Source organism: Dipodomys spectabilis, unplaced genomic scaffold (assembly GCF_019054845.1).
Source record: "Dipodomys spectabilis isolate Male_0828 unplaced genomic scaffold, ASM1905484v1 ptg000388l, whole genome shotgun sequence".
Classification (NCBI taxonomy): Eukaryota; Metazoa; Chordata; class Mammalia; order Rodentia; family Heteromyidae; genus Dipodomys; species Dipodomys spectabilis.
This window is the reverse complement of record NW_024871065.1, coordinates 1,999,272-2,015,107: the sequence shown is the minus strand read 5'-3', so window position 1 is coordinate 2,015,107 and position 15,836 is coordinate 1,999,272. Positions and strand designations below refer to the sequence as shown.

At 38.0% G+C, this 15,836-nt stretch overlaps 1 pseudogene; it reads left to right on the top strand.

The window, feature by feature from the left end:
* The first annotated feature begins 13,915 nt into the window (after positions 1 to 13,915).
* Positions 13,916 to 14,028, top strand: LOC122096783 (annotated as a pseudogene).
* Positions 14,029 to 15,836: the final 1,808 nt, after the last annotated feature.

Below are 15,836 nucleotides of genomic sequence, written 5' to 3'. Positions count from 1 at the left end.
TTATCTCCCACAACAGGGAGAGAAAAGTTCCAATGCATCCAAGCACATTTGGGACCAGGGGTGTAGCAGGGTGTGCTGAGCATTGTGGGAATTATAGTCCTTTGAAAGTCCTTGGTTGTTTCTTTTTTTGGTAGGGGGAGGTGGGACATAAGATCCTTTTCTGCATGTATCTACCCGCCCTCCACGCGTGTTTTAAGTCTGCGCATTCCGGATTCTTTCCCTTTGCCTTGCTGATGGAAGTGCCCTGAAATACAGTTTGGCCTTCCATTGGTGGGAAAAAAGAGGCCGGAGCCCAGCTCTGTACAGTGGAGCATAGGAGCTGTAACATGAAGGAATCTCAGGCTTTGGAACTGATGTCAGGTAGGAACTGTGGAATTGCTGCAGGAGTCTAAACTCTACAGGTTTCTGTTTCTGTTTTTGTGCTCGTTCGTGGGTCTTGGACCCTGGGCCTGCAAGCACCGTTCCTGAGCTCATCAGCTCAGAGGGAGAGCTTTACACTTGGAGCCAAAGAACCTACTTCCTTCTCCACGCTTTTCTCCAGTCTGGGGTAGATAATTTGCTTGAGGTTCAGGAGTTTGTTCTGTCATTAGCCTCTGGCCCTCAGGTGCAAGAACCTGGTTCCCAAATGTCTGAGAGCAAGCTGGGTGATTCTGCAGATGAGGAGAGCCCAGGAGCTGTGCATTTGTACTCCAAGACCAAGGGATTCTTCTATTAACCCATATGACTTTATTTGCTTTGCCTAGGTGTAAGAGGAGTACAGGAAGAATTCTAGTGAAATTGTGATGTGTGTGCCTGCCTCGAGTCCTCTTACATTGCAGTTGTATTTGGGGCCTCTGTGTTGTTTCTCCTAGAGATATTTTAATCTGTTTGGCTTGAGTTTTTAATCTCGTGGCTTGAGTTCACACGTGTTTGTACACAACCCTGTTTCTAGAGACAGTTGTACATGGGATATTGGAGTAGTGAGTGCTGGTCCTGTATTTTTAGGAATGAAGCCTAGCAATGTTTGAAGCAGAGCATCCTAGAATAGGAATCTCCATCCTCAATGGACAGACCTTGTCAATTCTTAGAAGCTCTAAAGGGAAGGAGCAGAAAAGCACAGCAAGGGGAAGATGTTGCTAGCTTCCCTTGCCTTATGCAAAAATTGTTGCTACTTCCCTGAGCACCAGATTCACGTGGTACTCTTTCCTACACCAATCGCAATCACTTTGTGCTGTTGCAACATTTCAACTAATTTCTAAGAATCATGATGAGCTGGATGGAGGCATAAGCCAGAGCATAGTTATCAGAGGCTACCTGAGGCTGTAGTTTGGGATGGTGGGGTATTCAGTATGACTGAATGTATGTATTATTGTACTAATCTCTAATCCTCTTCTCGCTATTTTATTTAGCCTTTTACCATTGATTTCAATATGTAATCATTGAAACTTATCTTAAATGTGCTGTCTATGGATTTGCTAATGCTAGCTCTAATCGGTTGGTTCCACCTTGTAGTTCAGAAAGTGTCGGTCAGGGACATTTGGCCTCATAAGAAAAATCACAGAAGATCAGTATTTTCACAATAAAAAATAAACAAAAATTAAAAAAAAGAAAAATCACAGAAGATAATGAGGTAATATATCTTACTCAAGGTTTTATGTGTCATTGCTATATCAAGTATTTTGTGTTGTATCTTTATTAAGCCCTGTATCTACAGGAGGGTGGCCAAGGTTCTTCCCATAACTGTTTAGGAAAGTGAGCATTTGGTAGTTCTCAAAACTGGGTTTACCTCACCTTTACTCATGTTCCTTTGGCCAAAGCACGTTAAATGGCAAATTGCAAGTCATTGCATAGGTGTGCACTGGGTACAGTGAAATGTGCCATTTGACAACCATTATTGAAATAGTATAATACAAGAAATATATTCTGTATACATTTTCTTCTATAACTTTGGGTGAAAACTACTGAGTTACATCATACATGCTTTTCCTGGTGTTTAAATATGTAAATGAAGGAGGTAGAACACAAATTCCAATGGATTCCTAGGATATCTTTGCATTAAAAGTAAGCAGTTCATACATCTCAAAGTATATTTCAGCAATAACTAGATTTAGTTTAAATATGATATGTTTTTGCTTTCAGTTATTCAATATTTTCTGTGGAATCATTCATTTTTACAAATTTAGTGTATACATAAACAAGAAATTAGTTGGTTTAGTAATAACTGTCTACCAGGAAATGGACTGGATTTGTGTTTATTGGAGACTTTAATGCCCTGCTTGAGACATTAAAAATTCTTCTCTTATAAGAAGGCTATATGAACCTAAAGATGTTCAAGAATTAAAAACAATAGCAATCACACAGATCAGCCTCAGGAACATATTCATAAATTAGATAAAGATGGTTTGTAGATTTAGCAGATAAAGATTCCTTGTAGATTTAGCAGATTGAATGGTTATATTCTTTCTAAGTTGAATGTAGATTTGCTTCAGAATGTCTGAGTTTTGTGTTATCATAAAATGTAGTCACACTTGTTATGTGATTTAATGACACCAAGCAGGTTACATCTCAAGAAGATGAAGGATATATTGGAACGAGATCACATCCTCATGGATAACATTAAGTATCTCAATGAAATTTTCCTGGAATTACTGAAATAGTATGGTCACACACATCTTTGTGTGTTCTTAAGGAATGATTAACTTATAGGTATTTAAATGATTAACCTATATGTACTTAAATTACTCTCCATATATACTTGTTGGACTACGTCATGGTCTTGGTCTTACTTGAAACTTAGGCTATATTTGATGCTGAACTTTATGGTCTTTCTACAAATTCCTGTTTGTTTTCTCAAGTATCCTCACAAGATTTTTTTCTTCTATTTTCTCTCTTTATTCTTGATTTTCTACTCACTAGGGTTGGTTATTTTTTTCTTTCTGTCTCTTTGTATTTCTTTTTCTATTATTTTTCTTACTTTTCTCATTCCCTCTTTCTTGCATATGTCTCTCAGTTGTTTCTTTTCCTGAAATGATTTATCTGGGAACTGGTTTTTCTTAGTGATCAGTTTTACTTTGCTGATGTGCCTCTTTTTTTTTTTTAATTGTGAGAACACCCTACTCTTATGTTTGACATTTTTCCTATCAATTGTATAGGAAAGTTTTTGCCTAAAGAGTTCTACAGGATTCCAGAAACAAAATTAGAGAAACACAAAAATATGAACAGATAGACTTAGGGGAATCCAGGGGTCCGGAAGCTCTCTGACACTTGGTCCCTGGATTCCAGCAAGCAACCATAGTTGCTTGAGTGCACACAGGGAAGATTACCATTGAGAACATGCAAAAATGAAGTATCTACATTAATATTACAATCAGAGCCACAGCAGTTTGTGAGGGATACATGTTTCCTTATTCTCCTGAGACAGAAGACTGCTGCCAAGAGAAAATGTAGACATGAAGTTCACCTTACATAGACTTCAAGGTCAACAGCACCTCAGTTTCAGCTGCTATCTTTCCAAAGCTAAGGAAAAGGCCTGTACTCCAGTCTCTTAACCCTCTCAAGAATTATCTTTTAACCCCTCTATGGCCAGCTCTAAGTGCTTTCCGTACTGTCAGGCTGGAATTCCAACCTCTCAAACCTTTTCCCCCTTCAGCTCAACTTCAGAATTCCATACAGAAAAATACTTCCTTCCCCCAATTGATACAGTATAAGAAAATGCGATTTCTCCTGATTGTGATATCTTTGGTCTAACTTCATTTGATGTAGTATGGGTTTGTTTTTCCATCCCAATATTTTGTATATTTTCATTCACTGCCATTGTAAAATAGGAATTTGTTTTGATAAAAAAAAAAGATACAGTGACAAGGTTTTCTCTATTATAATTATCACTTGTTGCAAAATCTCAGAGATGTTTTCTCAGTAATTGATTTTGATCTCTGAAGAATTTTGCTATTAACTAACACAAGTGGAAATATACCCTTAGGGATCGACTGGAGAAATGACTCAGGAATGTCGGACACATTTGAGCATTTCATCATATTTATCATTTTTGTCATGTTCAGTGTTCCTTGAGCCTCTAACAATTTGCCTCCACCTTCCATGAAGGCGTATTGAAATGTAAATCTTGTAAAGGAATATTTTATTCCCCTCCCACCTATATTTTGTATTGTAGATGTAGGCAAAGTTTACAAAACTTCATAGTAGCAGTTCTTTTTTACATAGGAAGGTAATATCAGGGTATCTATGACCACATTTCAATATTTAGTATTTAAACAAGGAATGGTTAGCCTAGGATATTTTTATGTGGAAACTAAATCACATCTTATAAGGACCAAATAAACCATTAGCTACTGTCTGGAGTACTGTTACTGTTTTAACATTCATGTGGACACTGTGCTTTTCATAGACCTGCTAATTTGTACCATGTGCGGTCCTGAATGTGTTCTGCTTGCTTATGAGAGCACTTGTTAGTAGAAGATCTAAATAGGGTTTACAGTGATGCAGAATATATAAATGCAGTAAAAAATATTTGTTTAATTCATTGTCAAACTGATATGTACTAAAAGTTTATCAAAATATGATAATATCATTTTTCAGACACCTCCTTAGACTTAATATTGTCATGGTAGATTATTTTTCCTTAGAATTTTTATCTTGTCTCTATTGCTTGCAGCAGAAATGTGTTTGCATGCATTAGGGAAACTGTAATTTTTTAATGGTCTTGGGGCTTAAATTCTGGGCTTAGCTGCTGTCTCTCAACTCTTCAGATCAATATGAGTGCTCTACCAGTTGAGTCACAGTGCTACTTTCAGTTTTCTGGTGGTTTATTGGAGATAAGAGTCTCACCGTCATTGCTGCCTGGGCTGGCTTTGAACCATGATCCTCAGACCTCAGCCTCCTGAGTAGCTAGGATTACAGGCATAAGCCACCAGTGTCCCACAAATCTTTGTTTTATAATGACTAGTTTTATATATTCTCAAGTAGTTCTAATTTGCTATTTAATTCTCCCAGTGAATAGATAACACAGCAAGCTGCAAATATTTTATGTAAGACAAAAGCACACCTGCAGCGTAATGAAATTCCAGATTGGAATTCTCATGACTCAGGTCTAATTTCCTGAATGAAATGTGCCATTAGAGAAGCTGATGTTATTTGTTTATTTTATTTTATTTTTTTAATTTAATTTTATTTTATTTGAGAACATACTGTACAGAGGGGTTACAATTACATGGGCAGGATAATGCATACATTTCTTACCAAGCATTGCAGCCTCCTCCTTTGTTTACCCTTCACCTCCCTTCCCAGCCTCCCCCCTCCCCCCCACCCAACCATACCCCCTCTCCCCCCCCCCACCGACATTGTAAAGCTGGTTTTGACATGACATTTTGTAGAGAAGCTGATGTTATTTGATGATGTGGCTGTGTACTTCACCTGGAAGGAGTGGCAGGATCTGGATCCTTGTCAGAGGACCCTTCATAGAGATGTAATGCTGGAGACCTATGGCAAGCTCATGTCCTTGGGTGAGCAAAGGTCATTTTTACTGGGAAGATCAAGTGCTTTCATTTTAGTAGACATTTGTCTATTTTTGTTATTTAGTTATAAGATTGCAGTCCACGGGAAGTGACATTTCTTTCTAAGGGAACCATCAACTTTATATGTAATTCGAGAGCTAATTTTATTCTCATTCTTTAAGAAGGCAAATCAGTAGTTGGACAAAAGTTCTAAACTATGTTTCACTAATAAGAGACTGATTCCCCAAATTTGGAGTGATTATTATAGGTGGATCTACATTCTAGAATAGAACATACATTACTACTGCAAATATGATCTAGAAATCATTAGTTGAAACTGTGTATTTGTAAGCCAAACCTGACATAGGATGCAGTGCTTCAAGCTTGGAATCCTAGATACTCGGAGTCTGAAATTTAAGATTTCGGTTTCAAGCCAGCAACTGCAGAAAATCACAATGAGACTCTTATCTCCAATTAACCATTCAAAAACTAGAAATTTAGCCAAGACTCAAACGAGTAGTATGCTAGCTTTGAGCAAAAGAGCTGAGTTCAAGCCACACAATTGACAAAATAAACCCAAACTCGGGGAAACTCCACCATGGAGCTCTTAATTGAGAAACCAGATTTAGAAACAACCTTGTGAACAGGATGTCTGAGGCCTTACAGCAATGATGACCCAGCAGATCAATAGTTCTCCACTATTTCTTAATCACAGGGCACTGTGTTCCTAAACCTGAATTGATTGTCAAGCTGGAGCAAGGTGCAGAACCATGGATAAGAGAAGCTTCAGACAAGAATTTCACAGGTGAGTTAAAGTATCTTGAATGGTGATGTTGGATCCACAGCCAGTTGGTATGTTTATCTTGAGGTGTACCAAGCAATAGTTTTCCTAGTGCCCCTGAGTCATGTCCAGAATTCTTGTGGAGACAAACTGAATTTGGTATGTCAGTATTGTTAATGTTAGCAATTCTTTTTGTCTTTAGAGAAGTCATTCTTAAAGAGAAAATGACAATGAGAAATGTAGAAAAGGAGATATCATTTTCTTTTAAACTAGTACTGTGCAGGTAGGAGGAAAATAGTATGCTAGGGCTACTATCCTCTGATAGGGACAATTTCTTATCAGTGTTGCTGGTCATGGAGTGGAATTCAGAATCATAGCTTTAAGAGTGTGTAGCTGAATAACTTCAGTAAATATTTCCTTGAGAAAAATAGAAAAATCTGAAATACAGAAAAACATTATTTTCCACTGTAAATCGTCAGTACTACTTTCTTAATTACTACATTGTGGAGATAACTATATATTCTGCATAAAACAATGCTTTGACATTTGAAAATCTTGTAACAGTTAGAATGGGAGAAAATATCTTTACATTAAGGAATTTATGGCTCTCATTTATGTTTTTGTCTATTTTTTTATAATTCATTTTAGATGTCCAAGAAATGGAGGATATGATTTCCACTTGTCAGGAAAGTCACAATAAATATCTATCTGAAGTAGCAATCATGAATAGTAACGCAGGGGAGGAAAAAGTGAGATTTATAAAAACTTTTAATTTGAGCTCCATACAGAAGTCAGAACTGATTAAGAACAATGGGAACTCCTTAGGGATGAGGACAGAAAAGGTCACTGGGTGACAGAACATGGGTGTCTACAGTGATCCTAGTAAGATGTATGCTGCATATAGTCCCAGTGTGTGTCCTGCAGTTGAGGAATGTAAACAATATGACACCTCTTTCACCCAGAAGACACACCTGGCTTTCCCTCAGAGAACACACACAGGAGAGAAACCTTATGAATGTACCTTGTGTGGAAAGTCTTTAGCCAAGAAGGCAATCTTACTGTCTAAAAGGAAACACATACAGAAGAGAAACCTTATGAATGTAACATGTGTGGAAAGTCTTTCACCAAGAAGATACACCATACTGTCCACCAGAGAACACACAAAGGAGAGAAACGTTATGAATGTAACGTGTGTGGAAAGTCCTTGACCCAGAAGGCAAGCCTTACTGTCCACCAGAGAATACATACAGGAAACAAACCATATGAATAACATGTGTGGAAAGTCCTTCACCCAGAAGTCAAACCTTTCTGTCCAACAGAGAACACACACAGGAGAGATACTTTATGAATGTAACAATTGTGGAAAGTAACAGTTGTGGAAGGTCTTTGACCTCAAAGGAAAACCTCACTCTCCACCAGAGAACACACACAGGAGAGAAACCTTATGAATGTAACATTTGTGGAAAGTCTTTCAGCCAGAAGTCAAACCTTGCTGGCTATCAGAGTACACACACAAGAGAGAAACCTTTTGATTGGAACATGTGTGGAAAGTCTTTCACCTGGAAGTCAAGCCTCACTGTCCATCCAAGAACTCACACAGGAAATAAACCTTATGAATGTAACATGTGGAAAGTCTTTCACTCAGAAACTACACCTTCCTGTCCAGCAGAGAACACACACAGGAGAGAAAACTTATCAATGTAACATGTGTGGAAAGTCTTTCATTAACAAGCCAAATCTTTCTCTCCACCAGAGAACACACACCTGAGAGAAACCTCATGAATGTATCAGGTGTGGAAAGTCTTTCACCCAGAAGGCACACCTTCATGTCTTCCAGAGAACACACACAGGAAAGAAACCTTATGAAATTAACATGTGTCAAAAGTCTTCCACCTTGAAGGCAAACCTTACTGTCCACCAGAGAGCACACATAGGTGAGAAAGTTTATGAATGTAAACTGTGGAGAATGTCTTTCACCCAGAACATACACCTTTCTGTCCATCAGAAAAAAAACCCACCAGAGAGAAATCTCATCTATGTAGCAGGCATGGAAATTCTTTCATCTGGAAATCATACCTTAAAAACCATCACAGAACACTCAGCAGAGAAACTTTATGAATGTCAGAAATGTGGGCAGTCTTCCACCCAGAAGCACACCTTAAGGTCCATCAGGTAACACACACTGGAGAGAAACCTTCTAAAAGTAAGAACTGTCAAAAGAGTTTCATACAGAAGGTAAAGCTTAATATCCACACGACAGCATACACAGGAGAGAAACCTTATGAATGCAACAAATGTGGAAAGACTTGGTGGTCACAGCTCAACACACATAAGTTGGTTCACACAGATGAAAAAACTTAGGAAAGTCTTTCATCTGTAAGAAAATTGAGATTGGAATACAAAACCCACACAGGATAGAAACCATAAGATATATCACATGTGGAGTCCTTCTAAGGGTTCAACATTGAACACACAAAACACATGCACACACACACACACACACAGAGGAGAAAAACATATGTAGGAAAACTAAGTTCAAAGGTTTTCAAGAAAATGTCATAACTCAGAAGGGGGTATGGGAAGGAATGGGAAGGGGAAACAAAGGAAGAGTCAACAATGCTTGATAAGAAATGTACGCATTACTTGCTCATGTAATTGTAACTCCTCACAATAATAAAAAAAGAAAATGTCATCACTCAATTTGTATCAGAGAACAGACACAGGCAAGAATACACATATGTAACCAAAAAGTAGTCATGGATCCACATTCAGAGAACATACACGGGAGAAATCTTAAAACTATTACAAGTGATGAACAAAACGGAAATTGTAAGTATGCCACAGTTTCAATGCCAAAAAAATAAAACAAGATCAGTTATCAAACATGCAGGGAATTCTGCCACAAAGCTAATAGCCCTCATTTGTCAATTATTATTCCAATAAAATAACATCTTAAAACACCAGTGATGTTGATGGTTTAGCTTACTTTCAGTGTACTGAATATTGTACACAACCTGCTTTAAAAGAGGAGACCATCCCTGCAGGCAGGCTCGAGAAAGTACAGACCCCCTTTGGCACTGACTACACCAAGAGCATGCTGCTGTGGCCTGCACACACACACACCTAAGAAAACGTGAATATAAACAGCATTTATGCTGGCCATTGTATCCGAAGACCAAAATGAAGCCAAGTCTGCTAACAAATCAACCACCCAATATTACTACTCGAAACAGATGCTTTTGTCTTTTATGGGAACTGCAACCATAAACATTAGTACTATAACTTTGTGCAGTCTTGCCAATTAAACAGTTCAATAGTGAAATTTCACATAAGACACAAAACAATATTTGAATAGTATGCACTTGATGGGTAGAGTGCCTTCAGTGTACTGTTTCTTATTTCCTTTTTTAAAATCAACTTGCTATAGACTTTCTACACATTTTGTTAAATACAGTTCCTAGCAATGTAGAAACAATGAAGTTTTCATTTACTAATTACAAATGTTGAGGCCTGCTTCTGAAAGTCCTCATATTTAAAGGTTAGATAGACAACATAATGAAATTTTAAATTATTTGTATGTCATTTTTGAAAGTGTACTGCTTTATGGTAAAAATGTTTTTCATTTGTTCATTGTTTTCATTACTTGTGGTCATGTTGTCTTTCGATACAGGCATAAACCTTCCACTCTTAAAAGTGGTAATTGCTTCTTTACCTTTTATTTCTTTTGTAAATGAAGATTTTCTTTAAAAATGTGACTTTGAAGTGTTGTCTATTGCATAAAACAGTTGACACTCACTGTAAAGTTCCTCTGCATGTGGTGGACCATGCAGGTTTCTGTATGTTCTCAGTATGCATCACTAGATAATAAAGGCTTTTGTGAACAAGGAAAAAAAATATTACAAGTGTGGAAAACCTTTGATCTGAAAGGAAAACTTCAGTGTTCATCACAGAACTCACTCACATAGGAGAAAAGAAAGTAGTGAATATAACATGTGAAATGACTTTCAATCAGAAGTGAGTCCTCAGCGGTCTGGGAAGGTGGCTCAGTGGTAGAGTGCTTGCCTTGCATGCTTGAGGCCCTGGGTTTGATTCCTCAGCACCACATAAGAAGAAAAAGCCGCAAGTGGCGCTGTGGCTCAAGTGGTAGAGCGCTAGCCTTGAGCTGAAGAACTGAAGGACAGTGCCCAGGCCCAGAATTCAGGCCCCAATGACTGACAAAAAAAAAAAAAGAAGTGAGTCCTCAGCATATGTAAGAACATAGACAGGAGAGAAATTATGAGTATAGTAAACATTTTGCCAGAAGTCCCATCTGTACAGGTATCAGAAACCTGGACACAGGACAGAATCTCAGTAAATATGAACATGAGAGGAAATATTTGAACCAGAAGTCAACCTTCAACACATATTAGAACATTCACCCAAGAAAAAGCCCAACCTAGGAAAATCTTTGTCAGAAAACCTGTGTAAATTATACAGAGAAATCCTTCATGGCAGAGTTAAGCTAGGTGTGATGGGAAACCATTCTTCACTCTTCAGCAGTCTTTAAGCCAACATTTCTCATTCTCTCATCGTGTTGAGTGGGGATGGTGTCCTTCAATATTATCCAAAGCATGTAGAAACAACCAGTCTGGACAAGTAATTCAGAGATTGAAGTTATTAACTTGTGTCTTTTATACTAAGGAATTGTGTGTCAGGGTAATTTGATAAACTCTTCTTATAAACATGAGTACTGTCCCTTTGGGACTGGATTCAGATCATTTCCAACATGGTTAGGGGAACAATAGATGGATAAAGACTGTTATGATTGGAGGCAAGAACTTATTCCAGTTTAGTTTTTAAATGGATGATCTGATGGAAGATATTAGTCCTTATTGCAATACATATAGAGTAGAAAAATATTTCTCAGAGCGAGTAACAATGCTCAATAGGAAATGTATTCATGACCTTCCCCATATAACTAAATGACCAATCTGTGCAGTATTTTTACCATAAAATATATATTTTAAAAAATATGGTGGATACATAGAGACAAGGGTCTTTGCATTTTGCCTTGGGGGAGAACCCCAAAGTGTCTTCACTGCTTGGTTTTTTCTTTAATTAATTACTGGTGATGAGCAACTTGTGATTAATTCACTCAGCCCATTTAGTTGTTCTGCTGAGTGAGCTATAATAAAACACCAGTGTGGACAATGTGACAAGCCTGCATTTTCTCAATGTTCTAGAGGCTAATTACAAATTATATTGCACTTATTTTGAAATTCAATGTGATGTTCCATATTTTCTTTGTACAATCAGTGTATATCCATGCAATGAGTATATATCCAAAACCCAGAACACATATATTTCTTTGTGATGAGAAGAAGTCTTTCATTTGCTATCTCATAAAGGGCCAAGGTAGATATGACATTAGGGGAAATAACCAAGCACAAAAAAACATTGAGCAATCTCTCACAAAAATTGAAGTTAACAAAAAAAAAAAAAAATAAAACCATCTGCCACTTGAGTTACAGCATCACTTCTAGGCCCTGAGAGGAAGGACGGAAGGAGGGAGGGAAGTGAGAGAGGGAGAGAGGAAAGAAGGAAGATGGAAGTAATAAACTATTCAAAAGAAGAATGTTTAATTTTTGGTAAATGAGAGAATTATTCTTTCAGAGTTTGGGCTCAAGAAAAATGGCTTTTACAAAGTGGCTGAACAAGTTTACAATCCCACCAATAATGCAGTAGGGTTCCCTTCTGTCCACATCCCCTCTAGCATCTGTTGTTATTAGAGTTCTTGATTATTGCCATTCTAACTAGGGTGAGGTGGTATCTCAATATTTTGATTTGCATTTCTTTTATGGCTAGGGAGGTTGAACATTTCTTCATGTGTCTATTGGCCATCCTTTCCTCTTCAGAGAAGTTTCTCTTTAAGACTTTAGCCCACCTATTTATTGGGCAGTTGTTTCTCTGAGGATGTATTGTTGGGGGGTTTAATTTTTTGAATTCCACATATATTTTAGATTTATAGAAGTTCCTCAAAAACTACACATAGAGCTCTCCTGTGATGCAGCAATCCCAATTTTTGGACACTTACCCGAATGATCACAAACAAGAATATCCTAAGGCTACCAGCACGACTATGTTTATTGCAGCATTATTTACCATAGCTAAGATATGGAAACAATCCTGATGCCCCTCAGTAGATGAATGGATCAAGAAAATGTGCTACACAATTGAATTCTATGCCTCCATCAGTAAGAATGAAATTGCCCCATTTGTTAGAAAATGGAAAGATTTGGAAAAAATTATATTGAGTGAAGTAAGCCAGGCCCAAAGAAACATAGGTTCCATAGTTTCCCTTAGTTGTAATAACTGGTATATGTGTGAGACAAGCAGAAACGGTTAGATAAGTTGATGTTAGGGGAAATGAACCCGAAGATAAAGACTCCAATGATTTTTCTTGCTTGCTATTGTTTCTAACATGTTTATAAGATGATTTCTTTGTTGCTCTGTATGTTCCTATCCACAGTATAATCGTTGTTTTCTCTGTATTTGATGTTGGTATAATTTGTGGCGGGGAAGGAAAAAAATTGTTTAAATAAGGATACTGGTGGACTCATTGCAACAATGAGATATACAAGACATTATGTTGAAAAATGAATTTTAGAAGTTTGGTGGGGGGTGTGGGAGATGGGAGGGCAGGGATGGTAAGGGTAAACAAAGGAGGAGGTAACAATCTTGATAGGAAGTGTACTTATTACTTTGCTCCTGTAATTGTAACCCTTCTGTTCCGTATTTTCACATCAACAAATAAAGTAAAGAAAAGTGACTTTTACAAGAAGCACACTCTTTAACTGTTTAGAAAATGATGCAGAGGCTGTAACATTTTATAAAGTGATTTAATAAAATCAGTAATATTAAATAAGAGGGTCAGGCCTGGCTGGTGCCATATTGACCACAGGGTGGATGGTGGTGGAGTCTGCCATCTTGTCTTCATGCTCGGGGAAGGAAATGACAACATCCATCACCTGCCTACCAGATGATGGGTGTGCCTGGATCCCTGGAAGCAGGGGTGAGCATTTGGCTGATATGTTACTCAATCTGTTAGTTCAGTGCCTGGGACTGGGAGTTTCCTATGGACCTGCCACTGCTCAGGCCCTATTTAGGTTGGACCAGCAGTGGCACCAGATGCTACGCCACATGCCTCTGTGATCCTGTTCTGTGTCCTGTCTCCTGGCTTGTCTCTGGTAATCATGGTGTCCCAATTCAGTGGATACTGAACAAGGCTATCATAGGATTTTCACTAGACCCTCAGGGACCACCCAAGACCCCCTTGCATTACCTTGAGCACTTATATCTTTATGTTTGCCCAGCTCTATGTCATTTTTCCTCCCATAATTAGCTTAAAATTATGTGTACATTTTTTTCTGTTCCATCAATGAATTTTGAAGTTCTTTTAAATTTTATTCTTTAAGTTTTCTGGATCACTTACACCCTTTTATGAATTGGTTTGTTGGTTTTGTTTTTATTTATTTTTTTCCTTTATGACCTGTTTGTAAGCTGTATAAGTGTATTTGTGGACAGCAAGCTTTTGTTCCGGCGAGCTGCTTGCAGACTGCTACCTCTGTAATAAAGTCTCCAGTATTCCATCTTCCAAAATGTGGCTTCTGTGCTCGCTTCGGCAGCACATAGACTAAAATCGAGACAATACAGAGAGCATTAGCATGGGCCCTGTGCCTGTGCAAGGATGACATGCAAATTCGTGAAGCGTTCCATATTTTTACAAAATAGTGTTCTAAACTTACTGAGAGCCTAATTACATCATTTATACATTTTAAAAAATGTGACTTTTGGGATAATTTACCTTACAACAAATATACTGTCTTCATTTACATAAACACAAAGGTTGACTTAAAGTTAGAATTTCTAGAGCCAAGATAGCTCCCACTGTATAGTTATGTATTTAAACGAATCCTGGATGCATTTAGAGAAAATGTCTGTGTTACATCAGAAAGTACTTAATTAGTAAACCAAGACCAAGACTCCAGATGCTATATAAGCCAGTCCTTATGGATAAGTCCAGAGTTGCTTGCTTCCATGAAAAGCTGTACTTTCACACTATCATGAAGAATGTTTTTGTGCCTATAGGAGGTCTTCAACTCAGGAACTGATATAACATCCTTGATCAAGGTTTCATTTGTGAAACCAACACTAACACTCTACCACTTGTACCACATCTCATGATTATTGGTGGTTAATAAGTTTCATTCTGTAGTCATTTCCAAAGTTAGGCTTTAGCAGAATTCTGCCTTTTTATGAAGATTTCAGCTCTCAATTAGATTATTTTCAATAGCCATTTATTGAATGTTACTGGATAAAGTGTACAAATAAAATCATATTTATGTTATAGAAAATTGTGTTATCACATCAGGGTCAGTTAATAAGACCCAAAGTCATGACCCTGAAGAGTCTGCTCTCCAGAGATCTAAGTATTTAACCAAGAACCTCCAGTTGCCAAGCAATCTTGACCCCAAGGAGAGAGCAGGATGTTAGGTGAACCCTTGTTTCTTCCTCAGGTTAACCTGGAATGATGCACCTCAGAGTGACTGGAAGGGACAGAAGCTGGGATACTGAGCACAGTGGGTACTGAACAAGGCCATCATAGGATTTTCACTAGACCCTCAGGGACCACCCAAGACCCCCTTGCATTACCTTGAGCACTTATATCTTTATGTTTGTCCAGCTATAGGTCATTTTTCCTCCCATAATTAGCTTAAAATTATGTGTACATTATTTTCTGTTCCATCAATGAATTTTGAAGTTCTTTTAAATTTTATTCTTTAAGTTTTCTGGATCACTTACACCCTTTTATGAAATTCTTGTTATAGAAGTCTCAGTACTTTGAGTAGATAACTACCTGGAACATCCACAGCCAACCATCTTTTGGCTCACTTGTATATGAAGTCTGAGCAAAACCCAACCAAAGCATTCTAACTTAAATATTTCTTACAAAAAGTTTGATGTGGAGACTTTATCTGGTGTGGTGCAAGTTGGTTGGGCTCATGGTCCAGGCAGGAACTCAAAATGGAAGGTAAAGAAAAGTTTGGTAAGAATCCAGCTGAGGAGAGGAGGGGTGTGCCAAAGTCTTCATGCAACAGGCAAGCCTGGCAAGGCCTTGGGACAGGAATGAGAAGCCCAGAGCAGGGCCTGTACTACACATCTTTCTACCACCAGCACAGCATGGCACCTACAGCATGGGCCACGGTGTGCATGTGTTTCTTGCAGGGTTCACTGTTGACACAGGGACCTGTAACAAGTCAGTGGCCTAATGTAATAGTCTTGTCCTATGTAGATGATACAATTGCTTGTGGACAAGAAAAATTGGTAGTAAAACAATTGTTAGGTGTACTGGTAAAATTCTTCAGGACGTGTGTGTTCGTGTGTGTCCTAAGAAGAAAAGAAATTGAAAAGTAGTTCAGAGAGAACTTCAATGATAAGTGTGGGACTTAGGTGCACAGCAAAATAGATCCATTACTATCACAACAAATAGGTGAAAAGGAAGGGTTTCCTTCACTTATTTTTACCTACCC